Source organism: Haliotis rubra, unplaced genomic scaffold (assembly GCF_003918875.1).
Source record: "Haliotis rubra isolate DU_JTF1 unplaced genomic scaffold, ASM391887v1 Scf23, whole genome shotgun sequence".
Lineage (NCBI taxonomy): Eukaryota > Metazoa > Mollusca > Gastropoda > Lepetellida > Haliotidae > Haliotis > Haliotis rubra.
Window position 1 is genome coordinate 328356 of NW_025766336.1, and position 18704 is coordinate 347059.

The 18704-nt window shown below is 41.7% G+C and overlaps 1 protein-coding gene across 3 annotated transcripts in view; it reads left to right on the forward strand.

Annotated features, from left to right (window-relative positions):
- The first annotated feature begins 1578 nt into the window (after positions 1-1578).
- LOC124277949 (solute carrier family 22 member 4-like) overlaps positions 1579-18704 on the forward strand; it is a 93336-nt gene continuing 76210 nt past the window's right edge. For 2 of the 3 annotated variants that reach the window (XM_046713666.1, XM_046713667.1), the window contains exon 1: positions 1579-1922. The gene's annotated coding sequence lies outside the window, so the exon portion shown is untranslated. The remainder of the gene's footprint in view (positions 1923-18704) is intronic. The other variant, XM_046713669.1, reaches the window with a different exon arrangement.

Here is an 18704-nt window from a genome sequence, read left to right on the forward strand (position 1 = left end):
TTTCACGTGTCGCTTAATCTTCATTACTTACAAAAGAAATATCCTAGCCAAGCATATCAGTGGATATCTCCCCGAACCTTACACACATTTGTTTTGTTTGTATGATGGGAGTTGTGCTGAATAAACATGTCTGCCTGTCTGATATCCGTAAGATTAAACAATCCCACACTAGAACCATGCTGACGTCACTCCAGATAAACTGGTCGTGTCTCTCACATCACAGTAATCTCACTAGAAAAACGAAAATACCGGGAGTGTGAAGAAATACAGTTTAATGATAAATCTGCCGGAAAGAGATAATTCTCAGAAAGATACTGTTCAAATTATCCGTTCTCGCAGCTAATACAGATAAATCGCCAGAAAGAAACAGACATGTAATCAAACATTGTCTCCTTAAGTTTAGGATGTATAGGATGGCAGCACATTAGACGCACGAGACGCTGGTTCCTACCTGTTGTGTGCGATATATTGACGTGCATTGTAATGCATACTGGAGGCATAAAGAAAACTTGGCGTTGGAATTCTTCACGAAAAGGCAGAATATTTATCGTAAAATCTGGTACCCTCACCCCCAACTCTCCCCGCCGCATTCCCTGCTGTCTATTCTATTCCCCACTCAAGTCAACTACCCCAGGTAAAATCCTCCTCTTGGTCACTACCCCGAGGTCAACCCTCTACCTCTCGAACCACAAGTAGCCAAACATTTGCATACTGAATATTCCATACTTTAATGTGATAAAAGCCAACACTGTATTACTGACACTGGGTGTCACGATATAATAGCACAGGTTATGAGCACTGGCCCTAAAATTGTCCATGTCTTCAAAATCGTATACAACATGGAAAAGTCGTTTGGCGGAGTCTGTGTTGGCTTCCATTTTCTATAAGTATCACTGAGAAAGTATCAGCTGTTATATTTAAGTATTTAATAGAATACTCTGAAAACAAGTACTATGATAAGCATATATTATTATCTTATTGCGCATTAAAATGATCTCCGAGTACTTGACCTGGGCAGGGGACAATAGGCAGGGGACAATAGACCAGAGGACAATAGATGAGAGGACAATAGGTCAGGGGGACATACGAGGCAGGTGACAATAGATCAGAGGACAATAGGTCAGTTGGAAATACTAGGTAGGGGGCAATAGGCACTGGCAATAGGCTTGGGGTAGCTGACCTGGGGAAATATACCAGGGGGACATAGGCAGGGGGCAATAGGTACTGGCAATAAGCTAGATTGAGTGAGGAAATAGGCCTAGGCACATAAGGCAAGGGGGATCGATTGGGGTAGTTGATCTGGGGAGAAATCGTCCGGGACAATAGACAGGGTACACTTGGCAATGGACACAAGTAAGGGCAATAGGCTAAGGACAGTTGACCTGGGGGAAATGGGCAATTAGGCAGGGGGAAGATGGCCTAGACCTAGTAAGCGCATATACCTCTGTCAGGGCTTGTACAGAACCACAAACACACTCAAGTAACATGACAATGCGAGTGTATTTAAGTAGCATTTAACAATGTCTGTATTTCGAACCTTCATTAACAACATTCCGCATGTGCAACATTCTTCCTTACAACACCGAGGTATTACCATTACATAGCTTACTGACATGTAGCAGTTCGTAGTGATTTGTTAGGTTGCGCTTTTCCAACACAGACTGTGACCATGACACATGCGCAGTGAGTTCCTCTCAGAATGCTTCTTGTAGCTGTAGCAGGACTTCCAGTGAGAGTTGTTAGCTAGTAGCTCTCCCTGTGTTCTATGTAGTCAATCGATGTGTGATACCATACTCCGCGCTCAACGTTCTCCAAGCTGCTTGCGTTGGGAATACCACTAGGCAGGGTGATACAGCCAACTTTTGCCCGTACGTTCTGACATAATTAGCTGGTAATCTCTGGATACAGGACAAATCGTAAAGGTAGGCGGTGTCTCATTACTGTTGAGTAAAATGAACATGCTTACACCATTTGATGTGCAATGGATACTACGCTCCCTGTAGCCATATCTGTTTTACATGAAAGGTACTTGATATTTAACACGATAATACAATATGCTTACTTCAGTGTTCGGGTATGTTATCAGTGATCTGTGACAGTAAACGAAGCTTAATTGTGAGGCTTACAGTGTCTTCCAAAACATGTCCATTATTGCTGAAGTGATTGTATGCTGTTATTCCCCAGCAGGTACAACTAGATATGTGACAGAATGGCTTCGGGTTATAAATACAGGCAAGGAGCGGCTAGGATGTGGAGAAGTCTATTTATGACGGACAAGCTTTACACACACATATACAAAAAAAGAAACAAAAACATTCACCCACTCCAAAGTGACACGCTTAATTCTCCTCTACACCGTCATGTACCCATGTTCCGATACTGTAAAACCCAAATCTCCTCAGTGCAGCCATGTACCCATGTTCCGATACTGAACACTTAAATCTCCTCTTTGCAGCCATGTAACCATGTTCCGATACTGAACACTTAAATCTCCTCTATGCAGCCATGTACCCATGTTCCGATACTGTACACCCAAATCTCCTCTATGCAGCCATGTACCCATGTTCCGATACTGCATACTTAAATCTCCTCTATACCATTATGTACAATTATATCTCCTCTAAACCGCCATGTACCCATGTTCCGATACTGCACACTTAAATCTCCTCTATGCAGCCATGTACCCATGTTCCGATACTGTACACCCAAATCTCCTCTATATCGCCATGTACCCATGTTCCGATACCGTAAACCTAAATCTCCTCTATACCATTATGTACAATTATATCTCCTCTAAACCGTCATGTACATATGTTTCGATACTGTACATGTGAATCTCACCAGTGCCGCCACGTACACATGTTCCAATACTGCACACTTTAATCTCCTCTATACCGCCATATACCTATGTTCCGATACTGCATACTTAAATCTCCTCAGAGATGTACCCATGTTCCAATACTGCACAATTAAATCTCCACTATACCGTCATGTACCCATGTTCCGATACTGTACACTTAAATCTCCTCTATACCTTCATGTACCCATGTTCCGATACCGTAAACCCAAATCTCCTCTATACCGGCATGTACCCATGTTCCGATACTGTACACTTAAATCTCCGCAGAGATGTACCCATGTTCCAATACTGCACAATTAAATCTCCACTATACCGCCGTGTACCCATGTTCCGATACTGCACACTAAAATCTCCTCTATACCGTCGTGTACCCATGTTCCGATACTGCACACTTAAATCTCCTCTATACCGTCGTGTACCCATGTTCCGATACTGTACGTGTGTTTTTGTCACTGCTGATACAAGACAATTCCTCATTCCTTCTCATCATATAGTTCCAAAGATTCCTTAATCAGAAAATAATTTCCATCAATATTTCTTCTCATATATTTCTACGTCAAGACATCTCATACTTCAATCTGATGTGACCGTGTTCCAGCACAGCACACGTGTCAGTACTGTCTAATCAATATAACAATAGCTGCAACTGTAAAGAAGCACTACCTCACGTAGCAGGTAGGACGATTGCCATTAGTATGCATTGGCGAAGAAAGTGATCACTAGCAGGTCCTTGCACCCCGTGAAATATTCGGACAATTAGGCCTTAATGTGTCAGATTCACTGACAAGTGATTGTAATATGTGGCATGGTGCTACTGGTCCCAATGTTTTATTCATCACACAGAGGCCTGACTGTAACACAGTATGTAGGCTGCCACTCAAGATCAGCGTTTCAAACCTTCATATCACGTTTACCTTCATATCACTTGTCGCACTGCGGCTGGACATTCATATTCTTGGTGTTCTAATCATGTATCCATTACATGTCATCATATATGAAACATGGAGGTTTTGCCCCGGTGAACACTTTGATACCTTTCATCCTGCAACGACAAGGTGGAACCTAGCATCATGCAAGAACACATTGAAGCCTGCCATACTACATGAACACATTGAAGCCTGCCATACTACATGAACACATTGAAGCCTGCCATACTACATGAACACATTGAAGCCTAGCATCATTCAGGAACACATTGAAGCCTGCCATACTACATGAACACATTGAAGTCTAGCATCATGTAGGAACACATTGAAGCCTGCCATACTACATGAACACATTGAAGTCTAGCATCATGCAGGAACACATTGAAGCCTGCCATACAACATGAACACATTGAAGCCTGTTATACTACATGAACCAGTTGAAGCCTGTCATACTACATGAATACATTGAAGCCTGCCATACTACATGAACACATTGAAGCCTGCCATACTACATGAACACATTGAAGCCTGCCATACTACATGAACACATTGAAGCCTGTTATACTACATGAACACATTGAAGCCTGCCATACTACATGAACACATTGAAGCCGGCCATACTACATGAACACATTGAAGCCGGCCATACTACATGAACACATTGAAGCCTGTTATACAACATGAACAGATTGAAGTCTGTTATACAACATGAACACATTGAAGCCTGTTATACAACATGAACACATTGAAGGCTGTTATATTACATGAACACATTGAAGCCTGTTATACTACATGAACACATTGAAGCCTGTTATACTACATGAACACATTGAAGTCTGTTATACAACATGAACACATTGAAGCCTGTTATACTACTTGAACACATTGAAGCCTGTTATACTACATGAACACATTGAAGCCTGTTATACAACATGAACACATTGAAGCATGTTATACTACATGAAGACATTGAAGTCTGCAATACCACATGAACACATTGAAGTCTGTTCTACAACATGAACACATTGAAGCCTGCGATACTACATGAACACATTGAAGCCTGCCATACTACATGAACACATTGAAGCCTGCCATACTACATGAACACATTGAAGCCTGACATACTACATGAACACATTGAAGCCTGACATACTACATGAACACATTGAAGCCTGTTATACTACCTGAGCACATTGAAGCCTGTTATACTACATGAACACATTGAAGCCTGTTATACTACATGAACCAGTTGAAGCATGTTATACTACATGAAGACATTGAAGCCTGCCATACTACATGAACACATTGAAGTCTGTTATACTACATGAACACATTGAAGCCTGCGATACCACATGAACACTTTGAAGCCTGCCATACTACATGAACACATTGAAGCCTGACATACTACATGAACACATTGAAGCCTGTTATACTACATGAACACATTGAAGCCTGTTATACTACATGAACCAGTTGAAGTCTGTTATACTACATAAACCAGTTGAAGCCTGTTATACTACATGAACACATTGAAGCCTGTCATACCACATGAAGACATTGAAGCCTGTTATACTACATGAACACATTGAAGCCTGCCATACTACATGAACACATTGAAGCCTGCCATACTACATGAGCACATTGAAGTCTGTTATACAACATGAACACATTGAAGCCTGTTATACTACATGAACACATTGAAGCCTGTTATACTACATGAACACATTGAAGCCTGTTATACTACATGAACCAGTTGAAGCATGTTATACTACATGAAGACATTGAAGCCTGCAATACTACATGAACACATTGAAGTCTGTTATACTACATGAACACATTGAAGCCTGCGATACCACATGAACACATTGAAGCCTGCCATACTACATGGACACATTGAAGCCTGCCATACTACATGAACACATTGAAGTCTGTTATACAACATGAACACATTGAAGTCTGTTATAATACATGAACACATTGAAGCCTGCCATACTACATGAACACATTGAAGCCTGCCATACTACATGAACACATTGAAGTCTGTTATAATACATGAACACATTGAAGTATGTTATAATACATGAACCAGTTGAAGTATGTTATACTACATGAACACATTGAAGCCTGACATATTACATGAACTACATTGAAGCCTGTTATACTACATGAACACATTGAAGTCTGCCATACTACATGAACACATTGAAGTCTGCCATACTACATGAACACATTGAAGCCTGCCATACTACTTGAACACATTGAAGCCTGCCATACTACATGAACACATTGAAGTCTGTTATAATACATGAACACATTGAAGCCTGTTATACTACATGAACACATTGAAGCATGCCATACTACATGAACACATTGAAGTCTGCCATGCTCCATGAGCGAATTGAAGCCTGTTATACAACATGAACCAGTTGAAGCCTGTTATACAACATGAACATATTGAAGCCTGCCATACTACATGAACACATTGAAGCCTGCCATACTACATGAACACATTGAAGCCGGCCATACTACATGAACACATTGAAGTCTGTTATACTACATGAGTACATTGAAGCCGGCCATACTACATGAACACATTGAAGTCTGTTATACATCATGAACACATCGAAGTCTGTTATACTACATGAACCAGTTGAAACCTGTTATACTACATGAACACATTGAAGCCAGCCATACTACATGAACACATTGAAGCCTGCAATACTACATGAACACATTGAAGCCTGTTATACTACATGAACACATTGAAGCCTGCCATACTACATGAACACATTGAAGCCTGCCATACTACATGAACACATTGAAGCCTGCCATACTACATGAACACATTGAAGTCTGTTATACAACATGAACACATTGAAGTCTGTTATAATACATGACACATTGAAGTCTGTTATACTACATGAAGACATTGAAGCCTGCCATATTACATGAAGACATTGAAGCCTGCCATATTACATGAAGACATTGAAGCCTGTTATACTACATGAACACATTGAAGCCTGCCATACTACATGAACACATTGAAGCCTGCCATACTACATGATCACATTGAAGTCTGTTATACAACATGAACACATTGAAGCCTGTTATACTAGATGAACCAGTTGAAGCATGCCATACTACATGAACACATTGAAGCCTGCCATGCTCCATGAACGCATTGAAGCCTGTTATACTACATGAACACATTGAAGCCTGTTAAACTACATGAACACATTGAAGCCTGCCATAATACATGAACACATTGAAGCCTGTTATACTACATGAACACATTGAAGCCTGCCATACTACATGAACACACTGAAGCCTGTTATACTACATGAGCACATTGAAGCCGGCCATACTACATGAACACATTGAAGTCTGTTATACAACATGAACACATTGAAGTCTGTTATACTACATGTACCAGTTGAAGCCTGTTATACTACATGAACACATTGAAGCCTGCCATACTACATGAACACATTGAAGCCTGCCATACTACATGAACACATTGAAGCCTGCCATACTACATGAACACATTGAAGCCTGTTATACTACATGAAGACATTGAAGGCTGTTATACTACATGAAGACATTGAAGGCTGTTATACTACATGAACCAGTTGAAGCCTGTTATACTACATGAAGACATTGAAGCCTGTTATGCTACATAAACACATTGGAGCCTGTCATACAACGAGAACACAATCGAGTAACATACAATATAAACACATCATACGTAAGGTTGTCATACACATGAACACATTGAAGCTGGTCATACTACATGGACACATTGAAGCCGATCATACTCGACAGGCATGGCGAAGCCTGTCATACTGCTGCTATCTGGTCCCTAGCTTCACTTGTTAAAAAAGTTTCCTTATCTAAGTTTTCATATTATCTTACTTATTCGAATGAGATCAATATGTTGTTTGAATCAGCTTTCTATTAAAGCTTTTAGGAACTTCCTAAATTCTTTAAAATAGTTTATTTCTGTCAAACAGGCCACAGCCCCATAGGACAATACAATGATATATAAAATACACAAATATATGTAAGGTACTTCCTCTCTTGGGAATGAATGTTGTGTAAGCTACATGGCGTCGTGTAGTTTTTTGGTCTAGTGAAGGCATGCTTTGTATTTTGAAAACTAAAATATACGTTTTGTCAGTGTGACGTATTTGGGTACAACCGATATGAAACAAATGGTGCAGACATCGCATTGGTTTTAAGATACTTTAACCAATTGACCTGTACAATATTAAATATTGGTATATATGGTGTACTGTGCTCAATAGATTGAAAATACACTTGTTGTCGTTAGTTACCATTTTACGAAGCGAGCGAACATTTTATGGTTTCTAGCTGTGCAAATGGTGTTCTATAGACATGGATAATCACATAAGCACTGTAAGAAAAGACAACTATTTTTATTGTGAAAACCTTAGAGCGAACATGTCTTGGACACAAGCTACAACAAGCTAGACGTGTGGACTTTCTGTGGTGTCTAACCCTGCGGAAAGTGCTGTATGGTGAGTTCCAGATACAGTTATCGCGAAATGAGTAGACTTTGTGTCGTCTCAAGCTCCGTCAAGTGCTACTGACGAGGAGAATAGTGGAGCTGAAGCTCAGTGAAATGCTGATGGTGTCGGTGTAGTGTTGCTTTCCCTGACCTGTAGTACTGTGTGTTATTGGCCCGCTATGTGGAGTTGTTGGTGGTCAGTGTAGTGTTGTTGGTGGTCTGTGTAGTGTTGTTGGCCCGCTATGCGGTGTTGTTGGTGGTCAGTGTAGTGTGGTGTTGTTGGTGGTCAGTGTAGTGTTGTTGGCCCGCTATGTGGTGTTGTTGGTGGTCAGTGTAGTGTTGTTGGCCCGCTATGTAGTGCTGGTGGTGGTCAGTGTAGTGTTGTTGGCCCGCTATGTAGTGTTGGTGGTGGTCAGTGTAGTGTTGTTGGTGGCCCGCTATGTAGTGTTGTTGGTGGTCAGTGTAGTTGTGTTGTTGTTGGTGGTCAGTGTAGTGTTGTTGGTGGTCAGTGTAGTGCTGGTGGTGGTCAGTGTAGTGTTGTTGGCCCGCTATGTAGTGTTGTTGGTGGTCAGTGTAGTGTTGTTGGTGGTCAGTGTAGTGTTGTTGGTGGTCAGTGTAGTGTTGTTGGTCCGCTATGTAGTGCTGGTGGTGGTCAGTGTAGTGTTGTTGGTGGTCAGTGTAGTGTTGTTGGTGGTCAGTGTAGTGTTGTAGTGTTGTGTAGTGTGGTCAGTGTAGTGTTGTTGGCCCGCTATGTAGTGTTGTTGTGTGTGTTGTTGTTGTAGTGTGGTCAGTGTAGTGTTGTTGGTGGTCAGTGTAGTGTTGTTGGTGGTCAGTGTAGTGTTGTTGGCCCGCTATGTAGTGTTGTTGGTGGTCAGTGTAGTTAGTGTTGTTCAGTGTAGTGTTGTTGGTGGTCAGTGTAGTGTTGTTGGTGGTCAGTGTAGTGTTGTTGGTGGTCAGTGTAGTATGTAGTGTTGTTGGTGGTCCCGCCCGCTATGTAGTGTTGTTTGCTATGTAGTGTTGTTGGTGGTCAGTGTAGTCAGTGTAGTGTGTGTGGTGTTGGTGCTCAGTGTAGTGTTGTTGGCCCGCTATGTAGTGTTGTTGGTGGTCAGTGTAGTGTTTGTGGTGGTTGTTGGCCCGCTATGTTGGTGTTGTTGTTGGTGTAGTATAATCGGTGTAGTGTCAGTGTAGTGTTGTTGGCCCGCTGTAGTGTTGTTGGTGGTCAGTGTAGTGTATGTTGTTGTTGGTCAGTGTAGTGTTGTTGGTAGTGTTGTTGTGGTCAGTGTAGTGTTGGTCAGTGTAGCCCGCTATGTGGTCAGTGTTGGTGTATCAGTGTTGGTGGTCAGTGTAGTGTTGTTGGTGGTCAGTGTAGTGGTGGTCAGTGTAGTGTTGTTGGTCTGTAGTGTGTGTTGTTGGTGGTCAGTGTAGTGTTGTTGGTGGCTAGTGTAGTGTTGTTGGTCAGTGGTCAGTGTAGTGTAGTGTTGTTGGTGGTCAGTGTAGTGTTGTTGGCCCGCTATGTTGTGCTGGTGGTGGTCAGTGTAGTGTTGTTGACCCGCTATGTGGTGTTGTTGGTGGTCAGTGTAGTGTTGTTGGCCCGCTATGTAGTGCTGGTGGTGGTCAGTGTAGTGTTGTTGGAGCCCTATGTAGTGTTGTTGAACCTCACCGTAGTGTTGTTGGCACGGTATGAAACGCTAGTTGTACTGACGCACTGTGTAATGCAGCTGATAGTCTCGGTAGTGCTGTATCTGGAATACACGGTTTAATGAGGCGGACACGAGGCCTGACCCCGTCAACAGTATGTTGGCGTCTACACGTACCGTAACTGCCAACATCAGCCTAGTGGCGGCGGTCAGTGACACGCTTACTGTCCTCTTTTTAAGTGAGAACATCCATTACCTTCAACCAAGAAACGAATATATATAAACTCATCGTTAACATTGGGGAACGTATTTTCCAAAGCGCAAGTAATATAATAAGAGGTGTAGTTTTGAGTTTCTGCAGAACCGGGTCCCTGCAGGGAAAAGGTTTAACGCATTTTTCAAGACGTTTATAAATAGACACACTTAACCGTTTAAATACACCACAAAGGCATTTGCGTATGGTTACGTGTGTTGACAGAGTAACTGACTCTAACCGTGTTGTCTAAACGTTGATGGCACACATGCAGGTAAACACTAACAGGAAGGCATGTCACATAACATGCACGGCATACGATGGTATATGCAGCAATAAAGATGTGCTCCTCGAGGCGTCTGAGGGGAGGTAGTGTAAGTCGACGAAAGGTCGACAATTTACCTGGAAAGAACTTTTATTGACCGAGAGAGCAGTCAATTCACGTCGTACATCACGTTCTTAAATGATGCACATTATAGATTTAAAGCGATTCAGTTATTGCTTTATCGATATCCCATGCGCGTCTAGCAAACTGGGCCATTTATCACAGCTGGCTTGGTTTCTATTTTACGACACAAAAACTGATAATGCTGATATAATGTACATTATGATTTAAACACGGACGCAATTGCAGAGCCATTACACGTGACTGACGGCGCCGGCTCATGTTTATATGCATGTTTGACTCGAGGTCGAGGGTTGTTTTGATAGTATACATCCGCACCATCGAGGACAGATGTATAGAAACAGACCAGTGGGGCCACGGGTGATTCTTAATTGGATTGTTAAGCACATTTATCAGCAATGCTTCATATGAATCAGCGAGGAAATTACCGGCCCTCCTCCCCGGTAACAAGGGGATGTAAGTGTTATGTATTCCCGTAGCCCAACCAGTGCTTCTGTCCAAGTGTTTCACTAAGCGATGGCGTGAATAGCTGATTAATATCTGTCTCTACCTTGCAGTGTCCAAGATATCACCAGTCGTTGCTTGATGAGTGGTTTCTCAACATCAAGTTATCTTGTCAAGTTTTTGCTGTAAACATTTATTGTACAAAGTGGTTCTCTTTGATTATTGTCTATTGTATAGACAAGTGCGTATATGCCTAAGTTATCGAAAAGCTAGATTAACGTCGGTCAAAGCTTAGCATTTTCGTTTCATACGATTTTACATGTCACAAATTGTATAAATCGTCAATTTTCAATAATGTTTTTCTCGGAACACATTCAAGCCGCGAGCACCTGTTCTTTAAAGCTCAAAATGTCCTGTTTCTTACGTTTGCTGATATTTTATAAGTAGCTTTCCATCAATGACGAAGATGTACAGAGGTCTTTCAGCGATCTAACTGGCATTCACAAGAAGGGGAATGTTTACAGGAAAGAACGTACTGCTGTATAGCACAACTTATTGCTGTTGTATACATTGTTGTTCTGCTGTGGCCTAATGGAGAGGACTGTATATGTTCCGGTGACAGAGATGGACGAAGTTATGTTGCACTAAGGCGTCCAGGCCTGATGTAAATATATACACATGGGAAAAACTAGCGCAACACAATGTATTTTCATAGTATCAGCATCTGATCATTAACCATAATGTCCAAGGGCGTTCGTTGGGGATGCTCTCGGATGAAAGTTCAGGATGGTTGACAGAAGGAAGACAGAAACTGATGATGCCAGCCGTCATGTTTATTATGGTTGGGGAATAATGGTCAAAATGGTACAAGGTGATTGTAAACACGTGAAAGAACGCTTTCCGGGACCGAGTTGCCAATGCCCCGTGCGGAGACCGGCTCTGTTACTTACACACTTGCAGAAGTCGGACGGTGATTCTTCATCGTCGACGTAGTCGTTGGTGAGGCAACAGCCTAGGCCTACGCCACGACTAGCCGCTCAATCCGTCCGCTTCTGTCGATGATCTGGGTCCGTCTCCTGGACTGATCATGTCACTCAGGTTTTATACATAGGGACATTACGCCGTGTCACGCAAGGTCACTGACCTATGCACATGTACAAACGTAAGATCCGCCGACGTAGGGAGTTGTTGAGGTGTTGCGTTCCATTCTTGATGGAGGGCTTGTTCCAATAATTATGTCAGGAGATTGTACTGGGGGATCTCAGACTTATTTTTATGGTCAATAACCTCCCAAACATGCTGTATGGGTGGGATTGAGATCTGGCCACCCTTCAGGCCATGGTAGACATGCTATCTGCCTCTTGATGTAAGAAACCATCAACGGCGCATGCACGATGTGGCCTTGTCCACGAAGAACAGCCTTGTTTACAACTTTGAACAGAACATGTTTCCCATTCACGAGCCCGACCAGCCGGTATTAGATACCAACACATGCTCTGGCACCATAGAACATTAGTGATGATGATGCCAATATATTTGAAAGTGAAATGATCAAAAGTGAATGTATCAGAATATTGTTTAACCTAGCATTATTAGGATTACTAAACTGACGTTATAGAGAAGGCGTGCCACATCTTGAAGACCTGTTACAAGTCAAGGATCAACCAACACATCAACACGTGACATAAAAGATAATTCCGTTCGCTGCTACACGCACACTTCCTCAACTGTTCGATATCTAGCATGTAGATATTTACAGGACCTTACACCGTAGCTGCACCGTATGCTACTTTTTACTTTCTCTGAAAAAGATGTCTTTTTTAAACAGAAATATAATTATCACAGAACTACTGACCCTGGACCTGCGACTGACGTAGTACGTAACCTTTGACGTCGAGGAACACATCTAATGTTCATGTGTAAGACGTTCTGTTGGCTCATGACCCTGGTATTGGTTTACTGCTGGAGGTAGCCAGCTACGTTACGTGCACGGTGGGCACACGTGTTATCACCAGGAAGACAACATATGAACAACAACTGTCCACAAACATGGCTAGCATTTTGTCTTGGTACTTTTGGCCAATCCCGATTTACTAGACAAGAAACAGGTACATTCTGGCTGTCATGGGCATCTCATCCATTACTGACCCGTCCTCACATAACGGTTAGGACGATTCCAGACACGTGCATATGTCTCGAAGTCCGGTATAAATCTGGGCTGATGTGAACAATTACTGCAGAGAGACGACGATATTCACCCAGTTTGTAAGCACTAAACAGCATTGGGGCGTGACGACAATACTTCGATTTTGTTATTGGTGATGTAACGAGTGGTCGCAGATTATCTGGTAAGGCATGATCTGGTTTGTACCTCCGATTTCATAAACAGTGATAATACTATTACGATTGCGCGATGCAAGTTAACAAAGATTTGATTACAAGTTAACAACGATTTGATTACAAGTTAACAACGATTTGATGGGGGGTCGGGCAAATGTTTTAAGACTCGGTTTCTTGTTAGCATGATTTCTTATTAATCAGTCCTGGACTTATGGTGTTTGCAGAGGGTGAACTGTCCGGGGCTCCTCATTAACAACTTGTCTGGATAAACCTGTCCCAAGTCTGCAAATCAGAAACTGGGACATACTGAACTTATTGGGTATCCCCTGGTGAATCCAGCGTTCAATGGACCTTTACCACATTGTAGACGACACATTCCAAATGCTGAGTTACTCTTACTGTTCAAAAGAATAATCAGTAATACTAATTGCCCCGACTGGCCAGCGACTTTCCACCGAAGTGTCAAAATATTTAAATAACTGAGGGTTGTACGCCGAGGAATCGTAAGGGTGTGTTTGCGGGAGTTTCCACCTCCGGCAGTCCTTATCAAAGCCCATCTTTCTTGTGATCGTGCAAGTTACAGTTCATGATTCCCCATATTTTGTGCGAGTAAATATGACAGTTATAGTGAAGGAGAACAATAACATATGGTATCGTATAAAAAGGAATGGTGCTGTGTCCTGTCTTAGTGCCCCGATGTTGACATTTTCCCATTCTGTTCTTCATGTGCTCATGGTAGCTCCCTGGGCGCGTACGTCATTTGCAAGTTCATTATATCCTTAGCTCTGTTTTAGAATGTGTGCAATGAAGAAACATTTAAATCCACACGTGATCATTGTCAGTAATGTACGGAAAGTTAAGTAACACAACATAATATTATCTTGAGCTTTTTGACGAATTTATCTTTTCGATTGTAGATAGTTTACCCTTTCTCACTATAAGATGAAGCCATACAAATATTCACCTAGATATACAACGATATATCCGTCTTCGGAGCTCCACAGGTAATCACTCCCACAACAAATTGTGATTTTATGGCCGTAACACGAATTGGTGTCTCCATGCAGCGATTGCGTCATAGTGAAGCTATTCCCTCTATTTTTTCCCCTTACATGTTGACATAGATTGAAAAATGAAAACGAACCTCTTATCTCTTGCTTGCAAGACGCCGACCCACTTGTTAACATTCGATTTGAACAGGGGTCGATGAGGAAACACACACATAGGGTTTCCTGACAGTTGAGGGCAGGTCAGCTGTTCCGACCCATCCACATCATACCAAATGACATCAGTAGTTATTATTGCCTTGCCTCGGTATGAAGAGGACAGAACGAGCAGTTAGCCAGTTTACTGTGTTTATGTGGGTTCTTTGGCAATCAAAATAATAGGTATATGAAAACGTTACGCTCTGCACCCAGAGGTTATGCTATACTTTGTAATAACGCGCACCCCGGCTGGCATAAGTTATTGCGTAGTTCGTAATAACCCGTACTTCTTTGCAATAATTGTAATAACCTAGTAAGTTTCTGCCAAGAATCTACCACCAATCCTCTAACCAGTCATCACTAACTTATTTTTAAATAGATTCCCACCTAGGCACAGAGGCATGGCGATCGTTAACACAAACTATTTGGAAGTCATCCTTAAGAGATAGGTGCAGATCTAGGGGAGGAATGGTTGTGTAATTGGTCGTTGTGAGACGGAAGGGAAGAATTATTTTGCACCTGAAAGTGGTACATGGAGATTGAAGCGAAGGAAGACTTAGTTTTTCATAGTGATACATGCATAGTGATACATGCAGATGGAAGAATAAGTGTGTTTATTATAGAGATACATGCAGATGGAAGAACGACTGTGTTTATTATTGTGATACATGCAGATGGAAGAACGACTGTGTTTATTATAGTGATACATGCAGATGGAAGAACGACTGTGTTTATTATTGTGATACATGCAGATGGAAGAACGACTTTATTGTTTATTATTGTGATACATGCAGATGGAAGAACGACTGTGTTTATTATTGTGATACATGCAGATGGAAGAACGACTGTGTTTATTATTGTGATACATGCAGATGGAAGAACGACTGTGTTTATTATAGTGATACATGCAGATGGAAGAACGACTGTGTTTATTATTGTGATACATGCAGATGGAAGAACGACTGTGTTTATTATTGTGATACATGCAGATGGAAGAACGACTGTGTTTATTATTATGCAGATGGAAGAACGACTGCCGACTGTGTTTATTATTGTGATGCAGATGAAAAGTACAACTGTGTTTATTATTGTGATACATGCAGATGGAAGAACGACTGTGTTTATTATAGTGATACATGCAGATGGAAGAACGACTGTGTTTATTATTGTGATGCATGCAGATGGAAGAACGACTGTGTTTATTATTGTGATACATGCAGATGGAAGAACGACTGTGTTTATTATTGTGATACATGCAGATGGAAGAACGACTGTGTTTATTATAGTGATACATGCAGATGGAAGAACGACTGTGTTTATTATTTTATCATAGTGATACAGAGATGGAAGAACGACTGTGTTTATTATTGTGATGCCTGCAGATGAAAGTACAACTGTGTTTATTATTGTGATACATGCAGATGGAAGAACGACTGTGTTTATTATTGTGATGCATGCAGATGGAAGAACGACTGTGTTTATTATTGTGATGCATGCAGATGGAAGAACGACTGTGTTTATTATTGTGATACATGCAGATGGAAGAACGACTTTGTTTATTATTGTGATACATGCAGATGGAAGAACGACTGTGTTTATTATTGTGATGCATGCAGATGGAAGAACGACTGTGTTTATTATTGTGATACATGCAGATGGAAGAACAACTGTGTTTATTATTGTGATGCATGCAGATGGAAGAACGACTGTGTTTATTATAGTGATACATGCAGATGGAAGAACGACTGTGTTTATTATTTTGATACATGCAGATGGAAGAACGACTGTGTTTATTATAGTGATACATGCAGATGGAAGAACGACTGTGTTTATTATAGTGATACATGCAGATGGAAGAACGACTGTGTTTATTAATGTGATACATATAGATGGAAGAACGACTGTGTTTATTATAGTGATACATGCAGATGGAAGAACGACTGTGTTTATTATAGTGATACATATAGATGGAAGAACGACTGTGTTTATTATAGTGATACATGCAGATGGAAGAACGACTGTGTTTATTATTGTGATACATGCAGATGGAAGAACGACTGTGTTTATTATAGTGATGCATACAGAATATTAAAAAAGCAGCTCTGTTATTTGAACCGCTACATTTGTGCGCGGAACTTCATCTGTGTAGTGATTGAACTGAAGATACAATCAACCCTTTAATAGTGACGATATACTGTTACATCTATGAGCTGATCACCTCTTGAGTGAAGATAGTGACATTCGTATGGTTCAGCACGAGGACGGTCTTTTATTGAGATAGTCCAATAAAACTAGCATAATGACTCGCTTCTCTGTGTTATACGAACACCAGTCTTACAGTTGATATCAATCTTAATGATCAATGTATTTTCCAACTAAAAGCTAAAGGGTTGGTTGCATGTGTCGATTGTCTCTTGGCAGTCTGTTCATCTCAACTCTAGTTTCGCTGAAACTTTTTTGTTCCAACCGGATATTGTAACATTCCGATCCCGCGCTGAGAGGAGGGCTACCGTGCCACTTGTCGGACCTGTATCAAGGCGCAAGATAACAATGAATTAACTTTGTTTAACCTCTCTTGATTTTCAATAACATCGCTAAGTGTGTACAACGTCACTGGCAAACTTGGGATTGTTAAAATATTTCAAGGATTTCTGGAAAGTTTCATTTTACTTTTTGACGAACATATCACTCAGAAACGAAACTAAACATGTTTGGATACTGCTCTTCACTTATACAGGAGTATTTGAAGTTACATTAGGTTAATCTTCGAATTGCTAATTGCTCACCCTTACGATAAACTACACACAGCTGCCTACAGGCTACAGCAGACTTCTACAGATACTTCTGTGATGTGTATGGCTCAATAGAAACGATGAAGGCAATCAAATAATACATGCAGTATAGATATGATTGCTCACAGGCAGATAATGCTATGCAATGATCCCATTTGTGATAATTCCATCTCTTGCCGACCTCCGTAACATTAAATCACTTGACATTCCTCACACATCACAGCCAGCTGTTATACAGGTAACGCATATCAGAATGGTATACTTTGTACATACGGTCACACATTCACGTGATCATGTAGCTATACGGGTGATACGGTCACATATGGAAGGGGTGATGCAGTTGTAGCTATACGGGTGATGCGGTCACACATGGAAGTGGTGATGCCGTTGTAGCTATACGGGTGATACGGTCACACATGGAAGTGGTGATACCGTTGTAGCTATACGGGTGATACGGTCACACATGGAAGTGGTGATACCGTTGTAGCTATACGGGTGATACGGTCACACATGGAAGTGGTGATACCGTTGTAGCTATACGGGTGATACAGTCACACTTGGAAGTGGTGATACCGTTGTAGCTATTCGGGTGATACGGTCACACTTGGAAGTGGTGATACCGTTGTAGCTATACGGGTGATACGGTCACACTTGGAAGTGGTGATACCGTTGTAGCTATTCGGTCACACATGTGATACGTTGTAGCTATAGTACGGTACACACACTTTGGTGAAGTGGTGATACCGTTGATAGCTATATACGGGTGATACGGTCACACATGGAAGTGGTGATACCGTTGTAGCTATACGGGTGATACGGTCACACTTGGAAGTGGTGATACCGTTGTAGCTATACGGGTGATACGGTCACACATGGAAGTAGTGATACCGTTGTAGCTATACGGGTGATACGGTCACACATGGAAGTAGTGATATCGTTGTAGCTATACGGGTGATACGGTCACACATGGAAGTGGTGATACCGTTGTAGCTATACGGGTGATACGGTCACATATGGAAGTGGTGATACCGTTGTAGCTATACGGGTGATACGGTCACACGTGAATGGCAGCACCATCTAACGGCACTCTGTAGAGATATGGCTGGTCCAACTGCGACACTATAACAGGAGAGATAAGACGGAGAAGTAAGTCTGACAGAAGACGTTGGAGAAAAAGGAGGAGGCTGTGGTAAGAGTTGCATGAAAATGTGGGAGACGGTGGACGAAGGTGGATGAAGGTGGGAGAACGTGGATGAAGGTGGGAGAGAAGCTGAAGGTCGGAGAAATTGGAAAAAGAGGTGAAAAAACGCAAG